This window comes from Lissotriton helveticus, chromosome 11 (genome assembly GCF_964261635.1).
Source record: "Lissotriton helveticus chromosome 11, aLisHel1.1, whole genome shotgun sequence".
In the NCBI taxonomy this organism is placed as follows: domain Eukaryota; kingdom Metazoa; phylum Chordata; class Amphibia; order Caudata; family Salamandridae; genus Lissotriton; species Lissotriton helveticus.
Genome location: NC_136072.1, coordinates 679,627,328 through 679,652,073, shown reverse-complemented (window position 1 = coordinate 679,652,073; position 24,746 = coordinate 679,627,328). Strand labels below are relative to the sequence as shown.

The following is a 24,746-nucleotide window of genomic DNA, read 5'->3' as shown; positions in this document are numbered from 1 at the left end:
TATATGGTAACTGATATAATTCTAACTGCCAAAAATAACCTACCTCCAAGTCCTTAGGACATGGCAGGGCATATAGGTATAGAGACCCCAGTGTACTTAATGCACTTGGATGGGCACTTCTGGGGTGCCTGGTGTTGTTTTAAAGCTAGGCCTGCCTTGCAGTCCGGTTTTAAAATAAAACCAGGTCCAAATTCCACTTTGGAATTAAAAGTATACACCCAATGCCCAAAACTTATTTGTTATTACTTAGAAATCACCCCTAAGGTCTGTCCTAGATGCCCCATGGGTAGAGTGCATTGTTATAAAAAGCAAGAACAATATAAAAGCTGTCTTATATGCCCTGGTAAGGAAAAACAGCCAAAGTCGTTATTCCTCATTGTAGTGTTGCAAGCCCCATAGGCTTACATATGGAAAGTTTTATTAAATGTAATAAAGTCCATATTTCAATTGGAGCTAGCAAGCAACACCATTCAAAGCATCAAAATAATGTTACAATGAATCCAACAACTTGACAAGGTCAGATTTAATATGACTATTACAAGAAAGTAATTTTAAAACTTACTATCCTGAAATTACCTAAAGCAGCCCTGTATCAGCCTCTTCTAATTGGTCATCCTTTGACAGTCTGAGCAAAGCGGCTTCCTGAGTATGTGTGGAGATGCCTGAGGCTGCAACGATTCAGCCTGGTTGGTGGGAAGATATTTGTATCCTGAAGAAGCAAGGGAGAGAAAGTTGGCTGGGTAGATCAGCAGGACTCCAAAGACAGAAGCCTCTGCATAAAACCGATATCAAAGGACCCAGATCACCCGTAACTTCCTTGATCTCTGGCCAGATAGGAGAACAGTGCATTCTGGGTCACAAATATGCCACACTTCGCAGGAAGTGGTCATAGCAGAGAGAGGTAGCTCTACATCTATTAGTTAGCATGCCCCCTCTCCCCTGCCAGCCCAGAATGGAGGCTGAATATTGAAGAGCTGCGGGAGCTCGTCAGAACACTGCATGATACAAAAGAAGAAAGACTGTCCTGCTAGACCCTTGGACTGCACCCTAGAAGGCCTGCACACAGAAAGGCGGCACCTGATGCACTCACAAGGCTCCACACACAAAGAACTGTGGCTGACTCAAAGGAAAAGGAGTGGATTCCCTGATCATCAACTGGTACAACAGAGATGGAAGAAGTCACCTGTAAAGACAGAGAGGAACACCCCAGCTGACCAGGAAAATCCATTTGCAACTGGACTGCATAGGTGCATGGTGGGTAATTGAGTCCCTAACTCATAACTCACTTCTATGGGTGATGAGCAACATGAGCTAGCAATCCTGAAAGATTTATATTTGAGGGCCAAGTACGCCCCTTTTGTGTGAATTCAGGCGGTGTATGAGTCATATTGGCAAGGCGTCCGATACAGCCCGAATTTTACAGATTAGAGTTTATGGCAGAATACTGTATATTAAACTTCAGACCTGGCACTTCCTCCTTAAAACCATTACTTGAGGCACCAATGGCAGATATTAATACACTGGAATTTTGGGATTCTACATGCGAATGGCTTACTGAGTCTAAGTGTATGTGTTCGAATTCCGTTGGATAGGGTCCCGGAGTAACTTCACAAACCAGTATCCCCCAGTTAGCCAATGTATTACTTTGCCAAGAATTATCCCTACATGTGCTTATTTGCTCACCATGTTATTGTAGATTCCCCCTCATTCATAGAGTGAGCTGGTATGTATTTGCAATTGCTAAACAACACATGGAACTTTTTTAATATTGCTAGTTATCTTGTGGCAGCCATAAGATGTAAGAAACTAAGAGGCCGGAGTATAAGTGAACCATGAACTTTATTGTAGCCCTTCGCATTTGTATACACATGAAATCTGTTAGCAATCATTATACGGACTCTCTATGTTTTATATTGTATTTATTGAATGTGATTTATGCGTGTACTTTTATGATTTTAATTAATCAAATAAAGTACTTTGACTAGGACTATGCATCCAACTCTCAGTAGTTCTAGTAATGACATATTTTGTAACCCTTGCAAGGAATGTAGGACTCTCAGTAGATTGAATCTATTAAGGATGTCGTGATGTACCTGGGATTGGTAAATTGGTGTGAATCACAAGACTGCGGTGTCCTTCACATCACTCTAGGCACCATAGCAGTTGCTGCGGGTTCTATGGCACTTTCTTGTCCCAGATCGAATGCAGATCCCCAAATCCCCATCCTTTGTGATATGGGGTTTATGCCAATATTTCCCTGCTTGCGCTGCTGCAGATTGTAAACTTGTCTACTGTGCACCGAACTCATCCCGGTTGTCTGTATGTCACCTGCGGTAAATATACCGCTTGTCTGTGTCTTTGCTCCTTGATGAACTAATCAAGGGACCACAGTGTCTTGAAATCTTATATTACAAGAGGATTTAGTTGCAGCCGGTGCTTTAAGTACTGCATTCATTTGACGGCTGTTTGCCCAGGTATCAACTTCTAATTTGCAATGTTTGTTACATACAGCAACAGTAGGCCAACAGAGTGTGCCGTTATCCTAGGGGTTACTCTTGAATCTTGCATGTTGAGCTACTGCAATCTGGGCAGTTTTATCACAATGTTGTCATGGGGGTTATCAGAGTGTACTACTTGTAAGGCTGATGCACTCAAGGCTGTTTCTACAAAAAGGTACTCACAATCGCTACTTGGTTCATCTACAGTTGGCAATTGGGGGGGGGGGGGGGGTACTTCTGACTGCCCCATATTGCAAGCATCAGACCATGCTCTCATGCTAAACAGATCATTATCATGGGTGGTGGCCATTAATCCTAAACATATCTTGTGAGGCATTTTGTTTGTATTCTTTGAGGGGGGGGGGGGGGTGGCAGTGAGCCAATCGGCTATGACGAGATTGCCTTATTACTTATTGGAGGAGTTTTACCTTCTGGTCCGCTCTCTGCACTACTCAGGACAATCGGAAGGCTAACAGCAGTTTCCTGCCTACTAACTGCTGATTTAAGGGCCATCATGTAGCCAGTATGAAATCTTTGTATGCAAGGGTGTTTGCAGCACTATGGTTCGCATTTCAGATTTTGTGCATCATTTAATGCATTTTCAGCATTTATAGTTTTCTTTCTTGGTTTACTTACTTCTGTCTCATTTCAGAGTTGCCCATCTCAGGTATTAAGTTCAACCGACTTTGGTAATATCTCCTCCTTACATGTACATTTTTCTATCCCTGCTGTTCTGGTGTCTAGGAGACTGATCTTTCTGTGGTTTTTCTTTTGTGATTTAAAATATATATTTTAGATTAGTGGAAATCCTCGTGAAATACACGGAGTCTGATCGTGAAGCATAGCCAATTAAATCGAAGCCTAAAACGCAGATATTGAGTAATTAGAAGTCACGTCTGTGACCAACAAATATCGAGAGAATAAGATGGCACGTTTGCAGCGTGAGGAGGAGGTTGTAAAAAACAGAAAGGCATTTTAGTTCCAGCGAGATAAGTTGGAATACAAACATGACCAGGTCTTCACCTTCTCTAAGAAATACGATAACATAAAAGCGTTAAGAAAGGTGGATCCTCTTCCTCCATTACCATTGGATGCAAGCAATAATGTTCTAGCAGCCACATAAGCATCTGACCTCAGTTCAGCATCTGACAGCTAATCCGACAAGGAACAAATGAGGGTACAGCGTATGGGGTTTCAAAGATTCTCCCTGGCCCAAGAAGTCGATTGCCTGCGCCAGGACAGAAGGCAGACACTGCGTGCCCGGTGCAAACACCAGCAACAACGCAATAAGAAGCGAGGGGAGAGACGACAATGCAGTAACAAACGGAAAGAAAACCAACAGAAAATAAAAAAAACAATGGAAGCACAAATAGAATTGCCAGGCTACAATAGTGACTCACAAACTGTTATTAATTTGACAAATGCGTCTCTAACGGAGAGTGAACTGCATATATTGTCTCTTGGATAATCCTACAGTCCTAAAAGTGATTTTAACTACGCGCAAACCCGTATCAACATGTACAAATTCGTGCGTAAACTCAAATTGCGTAAATTTCATTTGCTGTAAACGCCATCCAAGGCTAAACAAATTGATGCACCAATCAATGAAATCACTAGCCCCTCAATACTAACAGTTGGTGACGTGGGATAACTTTGTGACCTACAACAATTGCAGCATGAGAATGACAGTGCTGAGCCAGCTGATAGTCCAGATCTATTATTATATGGGGGTGCCACAGTGACTCATTTCAAGCCCAAATCAACCTTTTGTCCTATCATGTTACGGGACAATATAGATGTTTTCAATGACAAAGTATCACATGAATTTAAATCACTATACAAAAAACAAGCCGGCATCAAAAACCAACATACAAGCCAAGACAACATATACTATCTGTTGATGAAGAAACTGCAAGCTAATGATCATGTAATTATCCGCCAATCAGATAAAGGTGGCAACGTGGTGTTGTGGCCACAAGAGCTATACATGAGGCATTGAAACAACTCAATGATTGGGACTGTTACAGGCGCAGCATAATCTTAGCTGTTAGGGTCTCGTGGAATACCTTCTACACTAGTCTCCTGGCATGGAAAAGTGCAGGGTTACTAACAACTGAAGACTTTAAGTTTCTCAACAATGATCACCCTGTGATGCCAGTGGTGTATTTTATCCCAAAGATACACAAAGACATGGTCAAACCACCTTGAAAGCCAATAATAACAGCCTGTAATAGTCTCATGGAGAATGCATGTAAATATGTTGATTTCTATTTACAGGAACATGTGAAGGGACTTCCTTCCTTCATTCAGGACACGGGTGACCTATTGAGAAAACTGTCTGACATTGATTGGAATCCAGATTATTTGATTATCTCGTTAGATGTCTTGTCCCTATATACAAGTATCTATCACAGGGACGGCTGAAGGCAATAGAGCATTTTTTAAATACAAGACCGATTTGCTTTTTCCAGCACAACAAAATGTTACTGTCTATGACCTCAATGTGCCTTGAAAAAATGTCTTCCTTTGGCAGAACCATGTGTTCCAGCAGGTCAGGGGTGTGGTGATGGGGGGGTTGTTTCTCCCCCAGCTACGACTGTCTGCACATGGGATTGTAGGAGGAACAAGTCCTCAGGCCAACTTATGGTGAAATAATATCTTCCCATATAATAAGGTGGTACAAGTACATTGATGACTTGCTGATAATTTTGAAAGGCACGGAGGACGGTGCTCTTCATTTTATTCAGCAAATCAATGAAAACAATCTAAACTTAAATGTTACCGGCCAGGTCAGCAATGAGTCTATTTGATTTCTGGATGTTGAAATCACTGCCCAACACAACCAGTTACATACAAGGTTGTATAGAAATCCCACAGCTGAGAATACCTTGCAACATGCTGTCAGTCACCACCCTGCGCATCTGATCCGCAACATCCTCCAAGGGGAAATGCTGCGGATCAGGAGGATTTGCAGCTTAGAGCGTGATCAGATCGCACAAAATGAGTGCCGAGAAAGTTTCTTGGCTAAGGGCTTTTCTCCAGGAGAGATTGACAAAGCCATTGTTAAAGCAAACCAAAAGGGTAGATTACAGGCTTTGATCAGCAAATCCAGCAGTGACCAAAAATTGCTTCAGGAGTCAAAACAACCATCTAGATTGATTCTCACTTACAGTAATCAACACAATATAATACGGAGGACTGTCAATAAGAATTGGGCATTGGTAAAAAATTATCCAGTCTAGGGTGCTAATCTGACTAAATCGCCCAACATGACGTTTAGAAAGGCCCGTTCTATGAGCAATTCTCTAGTCAAAAGCAGTCCTAAAGTGAGAACAAACACATCCTGGCTAGACACCAGCAAAGGGTTCATTAAATGTGCCATGTGCAAAGCCTGCAAACATGGAGTCAGCAAAATGGAGTACACCACACCATTCAAGACCAAGCCCACTCGCATTGATAAAAAGTTGACCTGCAAAACGGAATATGCAGTATATGTGCTGTAGTGTCCTTGTGGCCTGCGATATGTGGGTAGTACCAAGTTGCAGGTCCACCATAGGATACTCCAGCACATCAGGGCAATTAACAATGGTGATGTGTCGTACCCCGTTGCAAGACACTTTGAGGAGCTCCACTCAAAGAGATCACACAAGCTTGAGTACTTTCTTGTGGATTCGGTCCCCCCCTCTGAGAAGAGGAAGTGACCGTGAAGCTCTTCTAAGGAGGCTTGAGACCAAATAAATATTAGAGATGGATTGCAAAACGCCTCAGGGTCTCAATTCTAGCAAGGAACTTTACAAATGTCTATAGTATTTTGGTTTTAAGCACATATGATATTGTTCAAACTTGCCTCTGCCTCAGCATTATTTTTAACTTCAATTGTATGTATTATTCATGCACATTTGCATATTAGAACCTTTTTTCGGTTCTTTAGGTGACACTTTAGTTTGCACTAGCACTTTATTATTAGACATTGAGTATCAGTTTAAGCCCACTTGGGCTCTATTATTCTCGCTTCCCATTTAAGACACCATTGGTAATGAGAGGAGTCTTACTTTCATCAAAAACCTACTTATGATTGAAGGTGTTGTTGTATACATGAAAAGTTTACATTTGTTTTACTTTTTAACATGCATTTAATCTAACATGATTGGTTTTATTATTCTCACAGTCAACTTGGACAATTTTTAAACATGAGTCATATGTATTTATTTAAATATTTAACTACATATTTATTGATAATTGTATCAAGCACTGTTTCAAATGCACTTTACCTGGTCTCTTATGTATTTTAACGTTGAAATAACATTGTGAGCGTTGAAAAATGTACCAACTCTTCTATGTCTATGAAAATTTGGTCACGTTAATGAGCACTGTCACTTTAAATGGTTGAAGTCAATTCTCCAACGTGTCATGTGATCAAGGCCCCATGAGGGCTGAAAAGTGTAGGGCACTAAATAAAAGAATTGCACCAAACTTTGGGTTTGCATCGTCTGTTCCGGAATGGAGTTAGTGTGAAGATGAATTACAAGTCAGTCACACACACACACACACTCAGTCACACACACACACACACACACTCAGTCTCACACACACACACACACTCAGTCACACACACACACACACACACACAGTCACACACACCTTATGAGATTGCTTGGCCAGATCTGATGGATAAAACACTGTGGACATCCTCGTGATCCGCACATTATCTCTTTACCACACTTAAGGCTTGCCCTTGCTCCATCCATTGCACAGAGGCACTGGAAATATTCAGGTCCAATTTAGTTACAATTACAGTAGTTATTCCTATGCCCATTGTCTTTTTGCAGATATCTAAAATTGGGCTGATGCAATTCTTTCACCGCACACTCCATTGCTTGCATGCGGGATGTCAATGGTTGCTATGCTAGAAGACACTTCAGAGGATTGTTGTTTGGTCATCCAGTTTTATGCTATGTGACGCTAGGTTATTTGCCATGAGATCCAGTGTTCTACACGTGGTATGCATGACAGTGAGAATTGGCTACTCTGAATGCGGCTCTGGGGAAAGATAATCTATGGCACTATTGCCCTGTGTATTGGTGACTGGCAGTCCAAAGATGTTGATTTAATGGTGATATATGGTCAGAAGCTGCTGAAACTGAGCACACCGTGGTATGTAGCTACTAGGCCCAGTACTTTATTCAGTTCAAACAAAATGTCAGACTCCCCACTGGCAACAGCGGTAACGGATTTCTACAGGCCAATAAGGTAAATGGACTGCTATTCACAAATGTTCCATTCTTTGCAGAAAAGCAGTTTGATGAACTGGGTACTGGCTCCTGGCTATTAATTTCCCCTGTGTTATATTCTTTATGAATGGCTGCTACAGCTATAATTTTGATGCTTAGTCAAAGCGCAATCAATCAAAGTTGAATGTTTCGAGTTCCAAAGCCTTTGTAGGCTTGCATTTTTGGCAAGTACTTTCCTGCAGAGTTTTCAAAATCTTTGGAGGGGTGATTTGAACATTGGCACTCTTTCTATGGCAGACTTTAATTTTTAGATCAGGTGATGACTGCTCTATATTATCCTTTGCTAGGGACTGGTCAAAGCGCTGATGAAGTAGTTAGTGATTTTGTTTCATTGTAGCACAGTGGGTGTAGGTGGCTGCTCCAATGCCTTCGGTAAGAAAACTTTTCTGCCTCTAGGCGAATAAGAATCAACTAGTGCAGGCACAAAAGAAAGAAACTGGGCAGAACTAGTGGACAGTACAGTAGAAGCAAGCCTGTTTATGTCATTTATTGGAGCCTGCAGTGTTTTCCCAATGTCAGAAACTGACTAAGATCTTTTAATCATAGGATCAGATGTTTCCTTTGTGGCAAATATAACATCCATATCTTTTTTTCTATTATATCTCTCATAATTTCATCTGAGATCTTTGAGACACAAATTTCAGCTGTTTCCACATCCACATTATCCTCCATAGCACACTCAAGGATGTCTCGGTAGATTAAAACAATTTAAGTGATTGCGGTCTTAAGGTTTGCAATTGCCTATTTTGCCTCTTGCTCCTGGTTACTCTTGACATTTACCCAAATCATGGCTGCAACAAGCTTCAACACACTATTTTAGTGTTTGATATCTGATGTTTGGTATTCAACGTTGCAGTATGGTGACTGCATGGGGCGGCCTTCACTAGCTGAGACCTTGCAGTCCTTGGGACTTCTCACCAGGGACACAAGCACCCCCAAACACACTTAGACACTATATTAGAGCAATAATAATATGCTAATAGCAGCTCCCCAGCAACACTTTTTTTTTGTAGTAAATCGTTTTGTAAATCACACAGGCAGTATAACACAACCCCGTATAGTCTTGCAATTGTGTTTAGCGCTCATGTCTTGCACTTATAATACGCTTCTGAGATGGCCAGTTGCGCATGTACTATGCAGGTCCTGAAGCAGGTACTAAAGCTCACATAAATGCTGGTATATATGCATGAGATGCTGAGGAAGCTGCATCTAGTGGCACAAACAACACGAATGACACCAAATCTAGAAGTGTCAGAAATATCAGTTGTGCTAGTTCGGCTACTTTATCTTCTATACTGCATATGTTTATGCTTATATGTGACCCACTTCTCCGCTGCTACTTCACTGGTACTCCACAGGTGCTGCCGCGTTACTACCGCGATACTGCTGTACGTGTCTGGTCACAACCATTATCATCGTGTACCTGTCAGGGTGCCTCATCCTCCTGGCAGACTCCCCTGTATAACTACCCATTCATCGGTTGTTCTCTTGGACCATCAGCCCTTTTCTTACCTGCCCCTCCCAAAGACATCTTGGTGCCAGGTAGAAGAGAGAGAGCGATATGGACTGGGTTAAAGGAACGCTTCAGAGACAGTTCGGAAGCTGGTCAAGAGTCTGTGTGACTCTATTGTGTTTTGAGACCTGTGGCCGAACTTCTTGAGGGGCTGATAACCTCCCATTGTTTACATCTACCTCTTACTTAAACTTTCAACATATTCCGACCTGCTTCCCGAAGACCCAGACTAAGTGACTCCAACCGTGTGCGACCTCGTGTCTGGGAGGCGGGGTTAGTTAATTACCATAAAAGCGTATAGGACACTTGGGGTGAACTGGAGGGTGGAGGGAGGCTGGGGCCACGGAGCCTGCAGAGTATGTTATCCAATGAACTGCTGGACACCAGTGGCACCACATTAGGGTGTTGAGTGCGTATGTGTGCAAGACAGCCACTTTCAGTTTAACGTGATGCCCTTTGGTCTGACTATTCACTGACAAAATATCGCCAAAGCAAATATCGGCTTACCAAAATATTGTGACCAAAATATTAATGTTAAAAGTATCATCATCCTACATTCATAATGGTAAGTACAAAAATAGAGAAAAAAAATATTGTTGTCATGTATATCATTGTATTAAATATCATTTTTTTAACATGCATACATTTAAATATTAAATATATTAAATAGTAACTAATAAAAAATATGTAATATGCATTTCAAAAATAAAACCTTTTTAAAACATTATACACAATAATAAATATATATATATTTAAAAACGATCTAATTTTTCTTTATTTTATAATTTCACAATTGTTTTAATAATGTAACATGTAATATAACAAATAACTAGTACATAAATATGTATCTACATATACCACCATAAAATATTTAAAAAAACAATTTTAAATAAAAGTAAACATTTCTTACAATTTTATAAAAATATTTTACATATAAACATGTATAAATATTATAATTTTAAACATGCAAAAACATAATATAAAGTGTAACAATATAAAATGAATTATATAATCTTACATGTAAAACATATACACTATTCCTACTACAATTTATAGAAAAGTAGGCAAAGTGCTCTACTAAAGATGTATAAAATGTACTACTCCCAATTTATGCAACGCAACAGTGGGAAAACAATTGCATCACGCAGGGGTAAAATGTAGTATTCTTAATTTTTTTTTTAATTTTAGCATTTGAACAGACATACAATGCCCAACAGTTATATAACTACAAACCGTCATGCAACAACATCCATCATCCAGTAGTTATATCATTACAGTATTGTCTACTATGCTAGAATTACATTACAGCTATACGTCACAGTTTTGGTCAACTTGGTGTAGTTCCAGATATGTAACTAGATATTTCCAATAGTCTCTAGGTTTTGAACCTGCAGGCAGTTCTTCTTCATACGTTTGCAAAGTTTCTTTATAATAAGTTAAATCCTTAAGCCAATGTTTAACTTTTGGGACCTTTTTGCTCCCCCAGCAGATTGATACTCTTCGTTTCACCATCAGTAATGCAACCACACAGAATTTGCGCATAGTGGCGCGTAACTCAGGCACAAGTCCCAGTAAACATGTACGTATCGAGCAGGCCACAGTGACACCCAACATATCCCCCACCACTTGTGCAACCTCCTCCCAGTATTTTGCCACCGCCCCACAGGACCATGCAAGGTGTAAGAAATTCGCTATTTCAACGCTACATCTTCGGCATCTAGAATCTGTACGCAAACAGTATCTGCATAGCCTTTCTGGGGTATAATAGGTTTGATGCAAATATTTATAGTGCAACATACGCAAATTACCATTTGGTGTTAATAATTCTGTTCATGAACAAGTGGTAGCCCATTCTTCCTCTGTTAGTGGTTCATCTAGGTTAGCATTCCATCTACCCCATGCTTCCTGTGTCATTCCCCCTATATCATCCTGCAATTTGACAAAGTCTAGACACCAAGTCTGCGGGCTGTGGGTGCCGTAAGTAATAGTTGTAATGTGGCTAGCTGTGGCGGTTCCGCTGGATAGGACATGTACAATTTCTTTATAGCCCCTTGCAGTCGATAGTACGTGAATCCAAACATTAATTGGTTGCTTATAAAAGAAAGCTCAGCGAGTGATCTAAAAGCACCTTCGCAATATAGGTCTCCCATAATATCCATTCCCACTTGAAGCAGTAGGCCCATTCCTACCTCCTCCTGTATAACTGATATTTCAGGATGATAATGCTGTGGCAGTGCAGGTGCATAAAGTGGCAGTTTGTTAGCTTTGCAACCCATTATCCACCAGGCTTTGTTCGTCGTATCTATTGTATTTATGTCACGATTTTGTAATGGAGGTCATTTGTTTGGTAGAAAGGCATCTAATGGGATCGGTAAGGCATCCCCTTCCTCAAACGCCACATGTGTCAAATATGGGACTTTGTGATACCAATAGTGTGCGTATTGTGCTTGCGCACATAAATAATATAGTAAAAAATCCGGAACCTTAAAGCCACCCTTCGAATAAGGTAAAGTAAGGGCTTGCAGTTGTATACAGGCCTGTTTACACGCCCATATCAAGCGAAGCACCATAGTGGAAATCCTACGGAATACCTCTACTGGGGGTTGAATGGGAATATTATTAAATAAATATAACAACTTCGGCAATATAACCATCTTCACAATGGCTAGTCTGTCCAGCAATGACAATGGTAATTGAATCCACCTCCCTATTTTATCTTCCAGGCCACCAATTGCTCTGCCATAATTAGTGTGAATTACTACTTCAGGGTCGCGGTGGAACCAAACACCCAAATATCTTACAGGCTCTACTTGCCATTCGAGCAGGTAGTCCGTGGGGTATCGGTGGGTGGTGTCTGTTAACCGCACAATTATTGACTTAGACCAATTAATTGTTAGTCCTGACTGCTGTCCAAATGTTATATATTCTCAAAGCAGGGGGTTTAGATGTTGTTCAGGGTCAGGTACATATAACAGCATGTCATCTGCATATAACGAGATATGTAGAGGCCGTTGTGGAAATTGAAGTGCTGAGTAATGATGCCCTTGTCTAATCTTACATGCCAGTGGTTCCAGCACTAATGCAAATAATAATGGGGACAGCGGACATCCTTGTCTCGTCCCCCTAGCAATTGGTATGGCCTCCGATACATATTTGTTAACTCGTATACATGCTGTTGGGGCTGTGTAAAGCAGGCGAATCCACTGCATAAACATAGGTGGGAACCCCATCCTCTGTAGCACAGTATGCAGATACGTCCATTCAAGGGAATCAAATGCTTTAGCAGCATCTAGAAGGATCGCTGCAGCTTTTGTACTAGGGACTAGGTAATGTGAAACCGTAAAGAGTGTTCTAGTTTTATGGGCTGTTGTTCTCGAGGGTATAAACCCTGATTGGTCCGGAACTATCAAATTCGTCATCAGTGGCTTTAGTCGAATAGCTAGCAGCTTTGCCAATATTTTAGTATATACATTGATCAAAGACAGCGGCCTATATGAATCGCAATATTCCAGGTCTTTGTTAGGCTTTAAGAGAGCAATTAGCATTGCCTCTCGCATCGTTGGCGGTAATAAATTCTTATCATAAGCATCACCATACAGTTCTACCAGGTGAGGCGCCAGTTGGTCCGCAAAGGCCTTATAAAACTCGCACGTGAACCCATCAGGGCCCGGCGCTTTGCCGTTAGGTAATGATCTGATAAGTTCTGTTATCTCCTCTGCTGTAAATGGGTAAATACAAATATTTTTGCTGCGTGTCTGATAACCATGCTATTTATACATCCTTCAAATACTTCATTATTGTTTCTGCAGAGAGTGTACATTTTGAAGCATATAGTTCCTCATATGTGGCCATGAATTCCTTTAGTATTCCCTGTGCGCCATGATGTAGTGTCCCAGTGGCGTCCCTTAACGCTCTTACGGTTTGTGGCCCGTGCCCTGAGCATATTTTAGCGGCCAGTGACCTCCCCGGTCTTCCACCCTTACCATATGATCTCGCTCTCTGTCCCCTCGTGATATATTTGAGTTCATCTACATAGTATTGGTATTCCGACAGTATAGTTCTAATTTCGCCTAATATCTGTGTGCTTTGTGTACGGTCATATGCTGATACATAGTTGCCTCTAGTTGATCAGGATGTCTTGATCTCCAAACGTCAGTGAGATGCATGTCCATCATAATATCTTGTAATTTTCCCCTCGCCCTTTTGTGCGGTTCTATGGACGTTTCAGACCTGTCCAGGTTGTCATGCAGTGTGATATTAAAGTCTCCCCCCCCCCAAATTATGGGTTTATCTGGCAACTCATGAAGTTTGCGCCATATCGTATAGTAGAAATCGGGGTCATCTACATTCGGACCATATGTATTGAGTATAGCTAGTTGCTGCCCCCGTAATGTGCCTGTTAGTATCACGTAGCAACCCAGTTCATCAGTTATAGTGGTGTTTATACTGAAATTCAAACCTTTTCTACTTAATATAACTACACCCCTGGAATATGAGGAGCAGGATGAAGCATGTATTGACTCCGCCCACCTACGCCCAATGTGTGTATTTGAGTGTGGAGCCTTATGTGTCTCTTCGAGGAGAGCAATGTCAACCCGCTACCTGTCAAGATAAGCAAAAACCTTCAGAATCTTCTATGGATTATTCAATCTTCGTACATTCCAAGTTACCACATTCAATTGTGGAGATTGTAGTTTCTCATTCGACATTGCCATCATACAAATTCCTAATCAGTATTCTGTATAGCTCACAATATATAACATCTTTTTGCAACAAAACCTTGTACATGGGGTATGCCGTAATATTTCCCTGGATTTCAGCAATGTCTCTTAAGTACACTTGTCTGCTTAACTGTTCAGAACGCCCCTCCCTCCACCCCCCCCACTTCAGCATCCCAATCATGCCAAAGACAATCCCCTACAACATTTCCCAACTGTTGATTGGGGAACACCCGCTCGGGGGGTCCACCAGACGCACACAACTCCATCCAACTTAATGGATGTGGTCAGGTGTATTTTTTGTAATGCAGACATAACATTATCCAATATTTGCAGTTTGCATAGTATCCTGTAGATATGTATTCCTACCTCGGTTTGTGGTTTCTGGGAATTTTGTTATCCCCTCATCTTTTAATACTTCAGAAATCACTTAGGTACCCAGTTTGTATATTTAGAAATTTACTGGTCCGTTAATGCTCACATAAGCGAGTATCCCGTACTCATAATATCAGGGCGCACATGGAGCTAGTCTAGGTCTATAGCTTAATTACAGTTTAGTGCACAGTTCCAATAGTCACCATTACCCCTCAGGGTAACTGCCCATTGTAAGGGGAGATCAAGATATACATTTTGCAATCACAGTCTTCTCATATGAGATATCCTCTCCTTACATGCTTGGAGGTATGATAGGCAACCCCGTGCCATTGTAACCGTGGGCATGTTATTTATGATAGTAAACCAGGTTGCAAATACATTCTTGCTTACCCACTCCCCGTTAGCACCATAGTTTATTCAGGTCTAATGATCGCACTGTCCCACCGCACATATGGCAACGTAGTGTGTCTCGATCGTGCTACCTTATACTTTACCAATTTACACCATGCAAAGCCAACAACCGCCGACATCTTGGCAGCTAATTATTCCGAGTCCTGGTTTCGCTCTTGTGGTTGCTGCTCCTTACGTCTTCGAGTACGTTTTTATAGAAACGCCTGTGCTGCTGCCGGTGTTTGAAGTACTGTAGCACGGCCCTCATGCGTAACTTTTAATCGGGCTGGGTATAGCATGGCGTAGTCTATTCCTAGTTCTCGCAGTTTCTTTTTTGCCGGGTTAAATTCCATGCTTGCAATCTGAACCAACATTGTAAAGTCCGGGTAGAATTCTAGTGCATTGCCCTGATAGTCGATCTTTTGCCACTCTCGAGCCATTCGTAGAATTACATCATGATCCCTATAATTGAGGACTCTGGCTATGATGATAGGAGGAGTTGCGCTAGGTTTTGGTCGTGGAGCCAGAGATCGATGTGCCCTTTCCACCAGGAAGACCGCTGAGAGATGTTCTGTACCAAAGATGCTGCGGATCATGTCCTCCACATATGTTTCCATCTTTCCTGTATTCGTAGATTCCAGAACTCCCGCAATTCTGATATTATTGCGATGAGATCTCGCTTCCAAATCCTCCACTTTGTTCCTAATGGTGTCTATCAGCTTCTCCATCTCTGTGCATTTTTGCGTTGTGATGTGTGATTTGTCTTCCACCACCGATAGTCGTGTTTCCGCCTCTACCAATCTCTCCCCGTGTTTTTCTACTTTAGCCACCCCATTGTCTACACGTAAAGTAATGGTGTCCATTTTCCCATTAATATACTGTAGACTCTTCTGGATCGCTTGCAATACTCCTTCCATGCTTGCACCAGGGGTCTGATCCGAGTCTTGTTTAGTATCCGAGTTTGCCGTTGCACCCCTGTTGCTCTTTTTGGCTTCAAATGGTAATTTTGATTGCTGTTTGTCCGGTTTCCCCATCGTCGCTTGGGCCACACAACTGAGACTTTAATTTGAAGTACTTCGCCTGTACTTTATGTGTGTAGTTAGTGTCTTTCCTCGCGCCCCTCAACAGACAGCCAGTGCCTCAGGACGGCCTACCAGCACACAATGCACTTCTCTGCGCAGGGCCTGCCAACAGCACTCCGGTGTAAGTATTTCAATCTCCGCTACTTCTAGCATCGCCCTAGAGCTTTCTGATTTGTTCCTCCGCCTGACCATTTAGTAACAGCAAAAGTGGTGGTTACTCAATTGCTTCGTGGCCCTTATTTTGTACCTCTTGCGTCCCGCTTCGTGGGCAAATGTGAACCAGCTATCAATTCGGTCACAAGGTTTGTCATCCACGCTCTGCAGCCACTATCCTGCCGTCGCTTTGTCCACTCGTTGTCTCCCTGCCGTATCACTTATGCATTTACTCCATAACCCGTTTGTTCAGCGATCCCTTACGCATATCTGTTGTATCGTCACCTTACTTGTATGCGCTTCTCTTGCGATCTCTTCACCGCGCTTGGTCCGATGTTCAGACATCACAGGGCGCCGCCATCTTAGCCAGCACGAGGTTATTCACGTAGTCAGCTTTCAACTCCGAATTTCAATCGTTCGCTTCAGCTTTCCTTGCCGTTGATACTCTTTACCCGTTCTGGACACCTTCCGATTTACAGCGCTGGCATTGTTTTTTAAGTAGCTGTCCGCTCTTCGCTGGAAATCAACATATTTTGTCCCCGACCGGCGGAGCTGCCTCACAATGCAGCCATTCCGCTGTGCGCCCTCTAGCGCCCCCCCCCCCCCCCCCAAATTGTAGGATTCTTACTCCAGATAATACATCAGTAGGGAAAATGTTAGATTGTGTAGGGGTCAAATTTACTATTCCCACTCCAGTCAGTACAACACTAGTGAAAATGTTGGACTGCAAAAGCTTAAAATTTATTATTCCCACTCCAATTAGTGCAACAGTAGGGAAAGTTTTGGATTGGGGAGGGGTAACATTTAATATACTTACTCCAATGAGTGCAACAGTAGGGAAAGTGTTGGATTGCGGAGGGGTCAAATTTACTATTCCCACTCCAGTCAGTGACACATTTAAAACAACCAAATTCTCTTCAACACAATAGAATTTTTGCAAAAACATAGTAAACAAATAAAAATATAAATATGAAAAAAATATCTTTTATATTAAAGAATAAAATACATATTACAATGTTAAATACATATCAAAAAGCTACAAATATTTATTTATTTGAAAATTATTTATTAAACATTACCAAATGTTTATTAAATAATTGCATATTAGTTACTTCCCACCATATACCTCTACAAAACCTAAAAACCCACACCTAACTAACTTTAAAAAACTAATGATTTACACTATTAACAAATATTTATCAATAAGCTATGATTAATGAAAAATTATTCTTTAATTATAATTCACTTATCACAATATACCCGCACAAAAAAAACACAGTTCTAAAATTTAACTTAACAAAAAATGTATTACACAACATAATTATCAAATTAATATGAATCAAAAAACTAATTAGAACCTAAATAAAATTAATTTACTTACCACCCTATATCCCTAAAAAACCCACACCTAAACTAAAAAAACTGTAATCGCATAATTTACATAATCATCTCTTATTAATTAGAAACTAAATATTAATTGCTTAAACTTAATTACTTCCCATCCTGTACCCCAATAAATTCCACACCCCGCTTAGAGCCAGCCAATTACTTATCTTTACTTACCATTGGCTGACTCACAAGTCACTCATTTCCTTGCTTCCGATCGGTCGGTGCCTCTTCCTGGCTTCCGTCTTCTTCCTGGGCTTCAAGACTTCGGTCCTGCCGTGGAGCCTGGACCAAGTAATGCTTCTGTGGCTAGGGTCCTTCCACTGCAGGCTCCTGCAGGGTCCCCTTTAAATTTCAATATGTACTCCAGTGCTTGCTTCTGCAGCCCCTCTCCACCCAAGCCCTCCTGCTCTCTGTGGCGATTACCTCCCACCCACTATTCCACCTCTCAGTTCCCCCTCATGCTGTCTGATCAATTTGACCTTTCCTCCTTCCGCCGTCCATTCTTTTTAAAACACTCCTCCTCCTTGTAAACCCACCCTGCCATCTCCCGCTGCACATTATTTGCTTCCCACACTCCTCCCTGTTGTTGCCACTAGCCGGCTCCCCCTCAAACTCTGGGCCCGATTACGATGTAGGACACCGTAGCAGGATGGAATCACCCCGACTATTAGTCAGCGGCTCCACCCACAATATTACGATGCGACCACGCTATGGGCGGTCGGAAACATCTATTTTTCTACTGAAGCTTGTGCAGTGGCCGTAAATGGCTGCAGCACAAGCTGCAATGAAAGAATGGACGTTTTCAAACATTCCTGCACAGCGTGGCAGGCACCATGCAGTGTCTGCCACATGATGAAGGGATGTTTAGGGGGGCACTCCCAGGCCCCAGAGCGGAGGTTCAGGGGGCCCTACTAGGGGCCCCCACAGTCACTTCCTGCCTGCCTTTTCATGGTGGGCAGACTGCCATGAAAGGGTAGGCGGAAAGGGACGTAATCCCGACGGCAGGAGCAAAGGCTGGCTCCACTGCTATTTTGGAATTACAATTCCGTCCGCCACCCTGACGGGCTACCTGAGCCCGTCGAAAGCAAAGTGGAATTCCCCCCACTGGTTTCCCTCCAACCACCAGTGGTCGGACGGAAACCTACGTTGATGGGTGGAAAGCCTCCGGCGAGGTGTCAGACGGCTTTCGGCCCGACATCATATTGAGGGCCTCTGGTTTTTTCACAGTACTTCACTTAGAATTAAAAGCTGTGGCATAGAATAAAATAGTTTAGACAATCTGTTTGGTGAAAGTTGCTACAAACGTTCTAAAGTTTTAACTAGTTGGGGATCATTTTAACATCTCAGTGATAAAGTAATGCACCCATATTAGTTGGGCCACAGTCCTCGAACCGAACTCCAGATCAGAGGAACCCGAGGACTTGTCATCAATAGAAAAGCTCTAAGAATAAGACTAAGTCCAAAGGTAAACTTTTGACCAGGACCTAGCCCTCAGCCTATGCGACCCCTGCTTCATCGCAGTCAGGGCCGGCTTTAGCACTGGTGGCGCCCTGTGCGACAATGTTTGTTGGCGCCCCCGAAGGACTCCCTCACTACTATGTTCCTTTTTAAACTGCAACTCAGTTACAGCCTGTGTTCGTGCTTTCCTGTACGACTCACTCTTGGGACACCTAATAACATCTGAGTGCTGCAAACTTGGGTGCTTGACACAAAAGGGGTTGATGGACTGAGTGTTTGAGGAAATCAAACTCACCCCCAGTCAACTGATCTGGGTTTATTCCATCACCATTCTTTAGCTCACTCCGCCACCCCAGTTCAGACAGGCCATATGCAAATCAGTCTGACCCTGTGCCTCATGGGAACAGTCCAGCCCGAACTGCCAGAGCCATGTCTTCCATGGACCGCAAACAAGCATCCTGGGACCGGTTTCTGGGATTTCAGCCGTCATCAGCCAGGCTAGCTTGAATCCAGTGGCAAAGTGAGCAAGGGACTAATGCCTGAGCATACCCTGCCAACTTAGGGCGAACGAAGCGATACAAAAGGGGATGATGGACGTAGCGTTTGAGCAAATCAAACACTCACCCCCAGTCAACTGATCTGGGTTTAATCCATCACCATTCTTTAGCTCACTCCGCCACCCCAGTTCAGACATGGCCATATGCAAATCAGTCTGACCCTGTGCCTCATGGGTACAGTGCAGCCCGAACTGCCAGAGCCATGTCTTCCATGGACCGGAAACAAGCATCCTGGGACCGTTTTCTGGCATTTCAGCCGTCTTGGGTGGTTGACTCCATGGATACCTGGTAACAGTCTGTGGCACTGCCAGCTAGTATAGTTCACTTCTGGGGCACCAAATAGACAGTACTACTGCAAGCTTTTGCGGTTTCCTCTTGGAACACCAACAACAGTATGTAGTACTGCAGCCCTATGCAGCTCATTCTCAGGACACCAACTTAAGATCTGTGGTACTGCAGTTTTGTGCTGTTCACTCTACTAATACCAGCAACTGGCAAAGCCAATAGGTCTAGATTTAACCCCTTCAAAGGTCATGACGGAATGGTTCCGTCATGAGCATCAGTGCCCCTGCGCTCATGACGGAACCATTGTGTCATGGGGACAGGGGCACGAAATCCCTCTGCTGCAGACAGCAGAGGGATTTCCTTCTCTCCCCCAAAGCCTCGGGTGCTGAGGAGGAGCTTCCCCAGCTCCCGAGGCCCCCACCCTGGTTTCTGCGCTGTCGTCATTGCACAGAAAACAAAACTGAAATGAGCCTTTAGGCTCATTTCAGTTTCACTTTCTATGTGCTCAGGGGGCTATATCAGCCCCACGGGCACGTAGAAAGATGGGAGAGGTATCATTGGAAAGGTGAGAATCTCCCCATTCCAATGGTCCTCCTTTCCAGTGGATCCCTGCTTGGGGATTGCTTCAGGAGGGCGATCCCCAAGCAGGGATCCACCCACTGGACACCAGGGAGGGGGTGGGAGAGGCCCCTTGGACAAGGACTTTTGCTCCCCCAAAATAAATGGTGTGATTTAGTCTTTTTGCCCCCCTGGGGGGCAGTTGGGGACAGTAGCCCCAATCTGCCGCCCCTCGGGGGGAAAAAACCCCACTAGACGGCAGGGATTTTTTTTTGTGGCGCATAATTTAATAGGGTGGGGGCTCCCCATAAAGGGCATGTCCATGCCCCCACCCCCGCAAAATTTACAGCCTTTCTGCCCCCCCATCTGCCCCCCGGAGGGGCAAAAAGCCTACTAGATGCGGAGGGATTTTTTTTGTGCGCATAAATTATTAGGGTGGGGGCTGCCCATAAAGGACATGTCCATGCCCCCACCCAGCACAAATGACAGTCTTTCTGCCCCTCCCCGGGGGGGTGGGGGAGAGAAAGCCCACTAGATACCAGGGATTTTATTTTTATTATAATTAGTGGTGGGGGCTGCCCATAAAGGGCATGTCCATGCCCCCACCCCCACAAAATGTACACCCTTTATTCCCCCCCTGGGGGGCAGATGGGGCAGGAGCACCACACCCCATCTACCCCCCAGAGGGGCAAAAAGCCCACCACTAGATGCCAGGGACTTTTATTCTGTGCATAAATTATTAGGGTCGGGCTGCCCGTAAAGGGCATGTCCATGCCCCCACCCCGCAAAAATTACAGTCTTTCTGCCCCCTTCCCCCGGGGCGGGGGGGGGGGGGGAAGCCCGCTAGATACCAGGGATTTTTTTAAATTATAATTAGTGGCGGGGGCTGCCCAATATGGGCATGCCCCCACCCCCGCAAAAATGACAGTCTTTCTGGGGGGCAGATGGGCTCAGTGGCCCCCAATCTGCCCCCCCGGGGGGCAAAATGCCCACTAGACTCCGTGGATGTTTTGGGGCACACCTAAATTATGGTGGGGGCTGACCAAAATGGGCATGTCATTGCCCACCCTTCCCCCACATAAATTACAGCCTCTCTGCACCTCTTGGGGGCAGATGGGGGCATTAGCCCCTAATCTGCCCCCCTGGTGGGGCCGCGGGGGGGGCAAACGCCCAGTAGATGCCAGCAGACCTGGGGGAACGCTGGGTGGTAGGAAATTTGTGTCAGTCCGGTGATGCCACAACTTTCCCACACAAAAATGTGTGAAAAAGTGATTTTTTTTTCCTGCTAAATTTCAGGTTTGCAGGGGGTTCTGGCTAAAAAAACGTTAGGGGATCCATGCAAGCAATACCTCCTGGAATCCCCCGGTGTCTAGTTTTCAGAAATGTGTGGGTTTGGTAGGTTTCCCTAGGTGGCCACCGAGCCCCGGGCCAAAAAGTCATGGACCCCCTTGCAAAACCAGGTTGTTTTGTGATAGGCAATTTTGATGTCGCCTCAATAGGTTTTGAGCCCTTGCCTGTCGCAGGTACTTGACCCACCCATACAAGTCAGGTACCATTTTTCTCAACAGACTTTGGGGAACTCAGGGTGGGTGGAAATTTGTGGATCCACGCAGATTCCAGAACTTTCTACCCCAGAAATGTGAGGAAAATGTCTTTTTTACACTTTTTTAGGTTTGCAAGGGATTCTGGGTAACAGAACCTGGTGAGAGCCACCTCATCCTGGATTCCCCTGGGTGTCTAGTTTTCAAAAATGTATAGGTTTGCTAGGTATCCCCAGGTGCCGGCATAGCTAGGTTTCAAAGCTACAGCTAGGCACTTTGCCAAAAAAGGGTAATTTTTCATCGTGAAATTGTAGTGTGTCCACGTTGAGTTTTGCGCCGTTTCATGTCGTGGGTACTAGGCCTACCCAGACAAGTGAGGTACCATTTTTCATGGAAGGCTTTGGGGAACGCAGGGTGGGTGGATATTTGTGGATCCATGCAGATTCCATAAATTTCCACCACAGAAATATGAGGACATTTGTTTTTTCTTTTTTACAATTTTTTAGGTTTGCAAGGGATTCTGGGTAACAGAACCTGGTGAGAGCCAGTCAAGTCACCCCATCCTGGATTCCCCTGGGTGTCTAGTTTTCAAAAATGTATAGGTTTGCTAGGTTTCCCTAGGTGCCCGCAGAGCTAGGGTTCAAAAACTACAGCTAGGCACTTTTGCCAAAAAAGGGTAATTTTTCATTGTGAAATTGTGGTGTGTTCACGTTGCATTTTGAGCCGTTTCCATGTGTGGGCACTATGCCTACCCACACAAGTGAGGTACCATTTTTATCGGGAGACTTAGGGTAATTCAGATTTGTAAAGCAAATGTTATTACCTATTAACTTTCGATGCATTTCTGCCTTCCAAATGAAAGACAATATGTAAAAAATAAGTCATTTTGAAAAATGACTGATAATTCTCATGCTAGTATGAGTATTCCCAATTTCGGAAATGTGCAAATATCTACTGTTTCTAAACTCTATATTTTGTTCCCATTTCAGAAATACATAGTCTTCTTTCATACCGATTGCTATATACACGGTACATAATAAAAAACGATTGGAAGTCGCTGCTCAGTTTTTGGTTCTGGGTTCGTCGGGTTCTTGGTGAACCTGCAAGTCCTATATATCCCCACAACCATTAAGGTAAAGCAGATGTAATGGTATATTGCTTTCAAAGAGCTGTCAAAATTAGAAGAAGTTACTGGTGGAAACATTGACACAATAGGCTTTTTTCTACATTTACCTGTTAGTTTCTATAAAGAAACCTTGAAGGATCTACACAAATGACCCCTTGCGAAATTCAGTATTTTATCTACTTTTCAAAAATGTATAGCTTTCCAGGATCCATTATTGCTTTCATAACCATTTCTACCATTAACTGGAAGGAGGCCTAGCAGCGAAGGAGTAAATGTGATACTGATATATTCGAACAATAGCTGTTCTTGCTTTTGTTTGCTTGTTCTAGCATTTCAAAATAAGAGCTCAGGGCTCTGTTCATACTTCATTTTGCACGTCTCATCTCTCCCTAGACCAGTAATGTGCACAATCGTCATTTCCCCACAACTGCAGAATTTTTCTCCCTCTGTCCAATGACTCAAGCGGGCCTGGCTAACAATGTGGAGAATCTATCTGACAATCTAAAAAACCTGGTTGATGGTGTGCAGAGTATAGTGGACTATGTTCGCAGATGCAGAGACCATAGAAGAGGTTTTATGTAAACTATCATTAAGCACTCTAGAATTTAGGTAACTTTATGCTATAGCAAAATGGAACACTGAGTGTTATGGGCACGTGCCTGAGCAATTAAAGAAACCATGTTTTAAGAACCTGGAGGATCACTCACGCGAAGTAGTTGATAACATAGGAAACAGGTGCTTTCCTGAGCTGTGCAGCGTGGAACAATCTCATACAATCGTCTTCTATGTGGACCTTTTACTCTAGAAGTACAATTCCACTGTAAAACACTTCCTTGGTACAATGAAGTCAATAAATTACTCGAATCAAATAGAGAGAAAATTTTGACCATCAAGTATTGGGTCAAAAACAAATTACAAATAAAACTGGAAAAAATACCATTTTAACTGTAGTTTAATGAAAAATCAAATGCAGTGGAAGTGATGCACTATAGCTTTTGTAGCATTGGTAAATTACATCATACTCAAGGACCCAGAGAAGCACTCATTAATAGTCAGAGGTAAGCTGAAAGATGAAAAGAAAATGAGAAGGCATACAAGTGAAGGGGGAGAAAAGGGAGAGACGGTTTCTAGAATTAAAGAGAAGCGGGATATAGATTTGCAGATGACTGGATCGACTGCAATGTAACATTCTGCTCTCAATTTCATCACTCGGTTTGCCCCAGTACGTTTTCCAGTGGAAAGACTTTTATGAGGAGTTATCAACAGCATCAACCCAATATGAATGTGGAGAGAAAAGTAAAAGGTGCCAGGGCAGATAGCTGTGAATTAGTGCCTAATGACTGAAGAGTCTCTACCCTGCTTGGCTTCCAGATATCCTATGCGCTGTCCGGGAGTACGATAACCTGTTACTGCTAGACATGCCAGAGGCCCGTTACCTGAGCTGCCCAACCGCCACTCGCATTTCCTCACTATGACTGCCTCTCTGTATACACCACCTGTAACAACCCGCAAATCCAATGACCGCAATCAGCCACCCAGAGTCCTCGAACTGGTTAATAAATGTGAGCCTCACCAGCTGCTCCCCCTTTGTAAGTAAGCCTATAGACAAGAGCAACTCCAACTCTGCCGCAACCACCATTGCCATCAACATCTGAAAGAGAGATCGCGGCTCCCCGCACAGACTGGTACATGCTGCCTCTCTGACCCTACAGTGTGCAGAAAGACTGGTTAAGACCAAAAGCTGTGAAGGCTCACATATCCGTGAACCAGAGGCTCTGCTTTGACAGCTTTCCATACAAAGCTTCTTAAGCA

At 43.3% G+C, this 24,746-nt stretch overlaps 1 protein-coding gene across 6 annotated transcripts in view; it reads right to left on the bottom strand.

Annotated features, from left to right (window-relative positions):
- Positions 1-24,746, bottom strand: part of FIGLA (folliculogenesis specific bHLH transcription factor) — a 394,249-nt gene that overhangs the window by 5,455 nt on the left and 364,048 nt on the right. Inside the window, exon 6 of one of the 6 annotated variants that reach the window (XR_013602295.1) lies at positions 577-709. The exons of 4 other annotated variants lie outside the window; for them this stretch is intronic. The gene's annotated coding sequence lies outside the window, so the exon portion shown is untranslated. Of the gene's footprint in view, positions 1-576; positions 710-23,699; positions 23,736-24,746 lie in introns of those variants that run through there. One more of the 6 variants, XM_078665743.1, reaches the window with a different exon arrangement.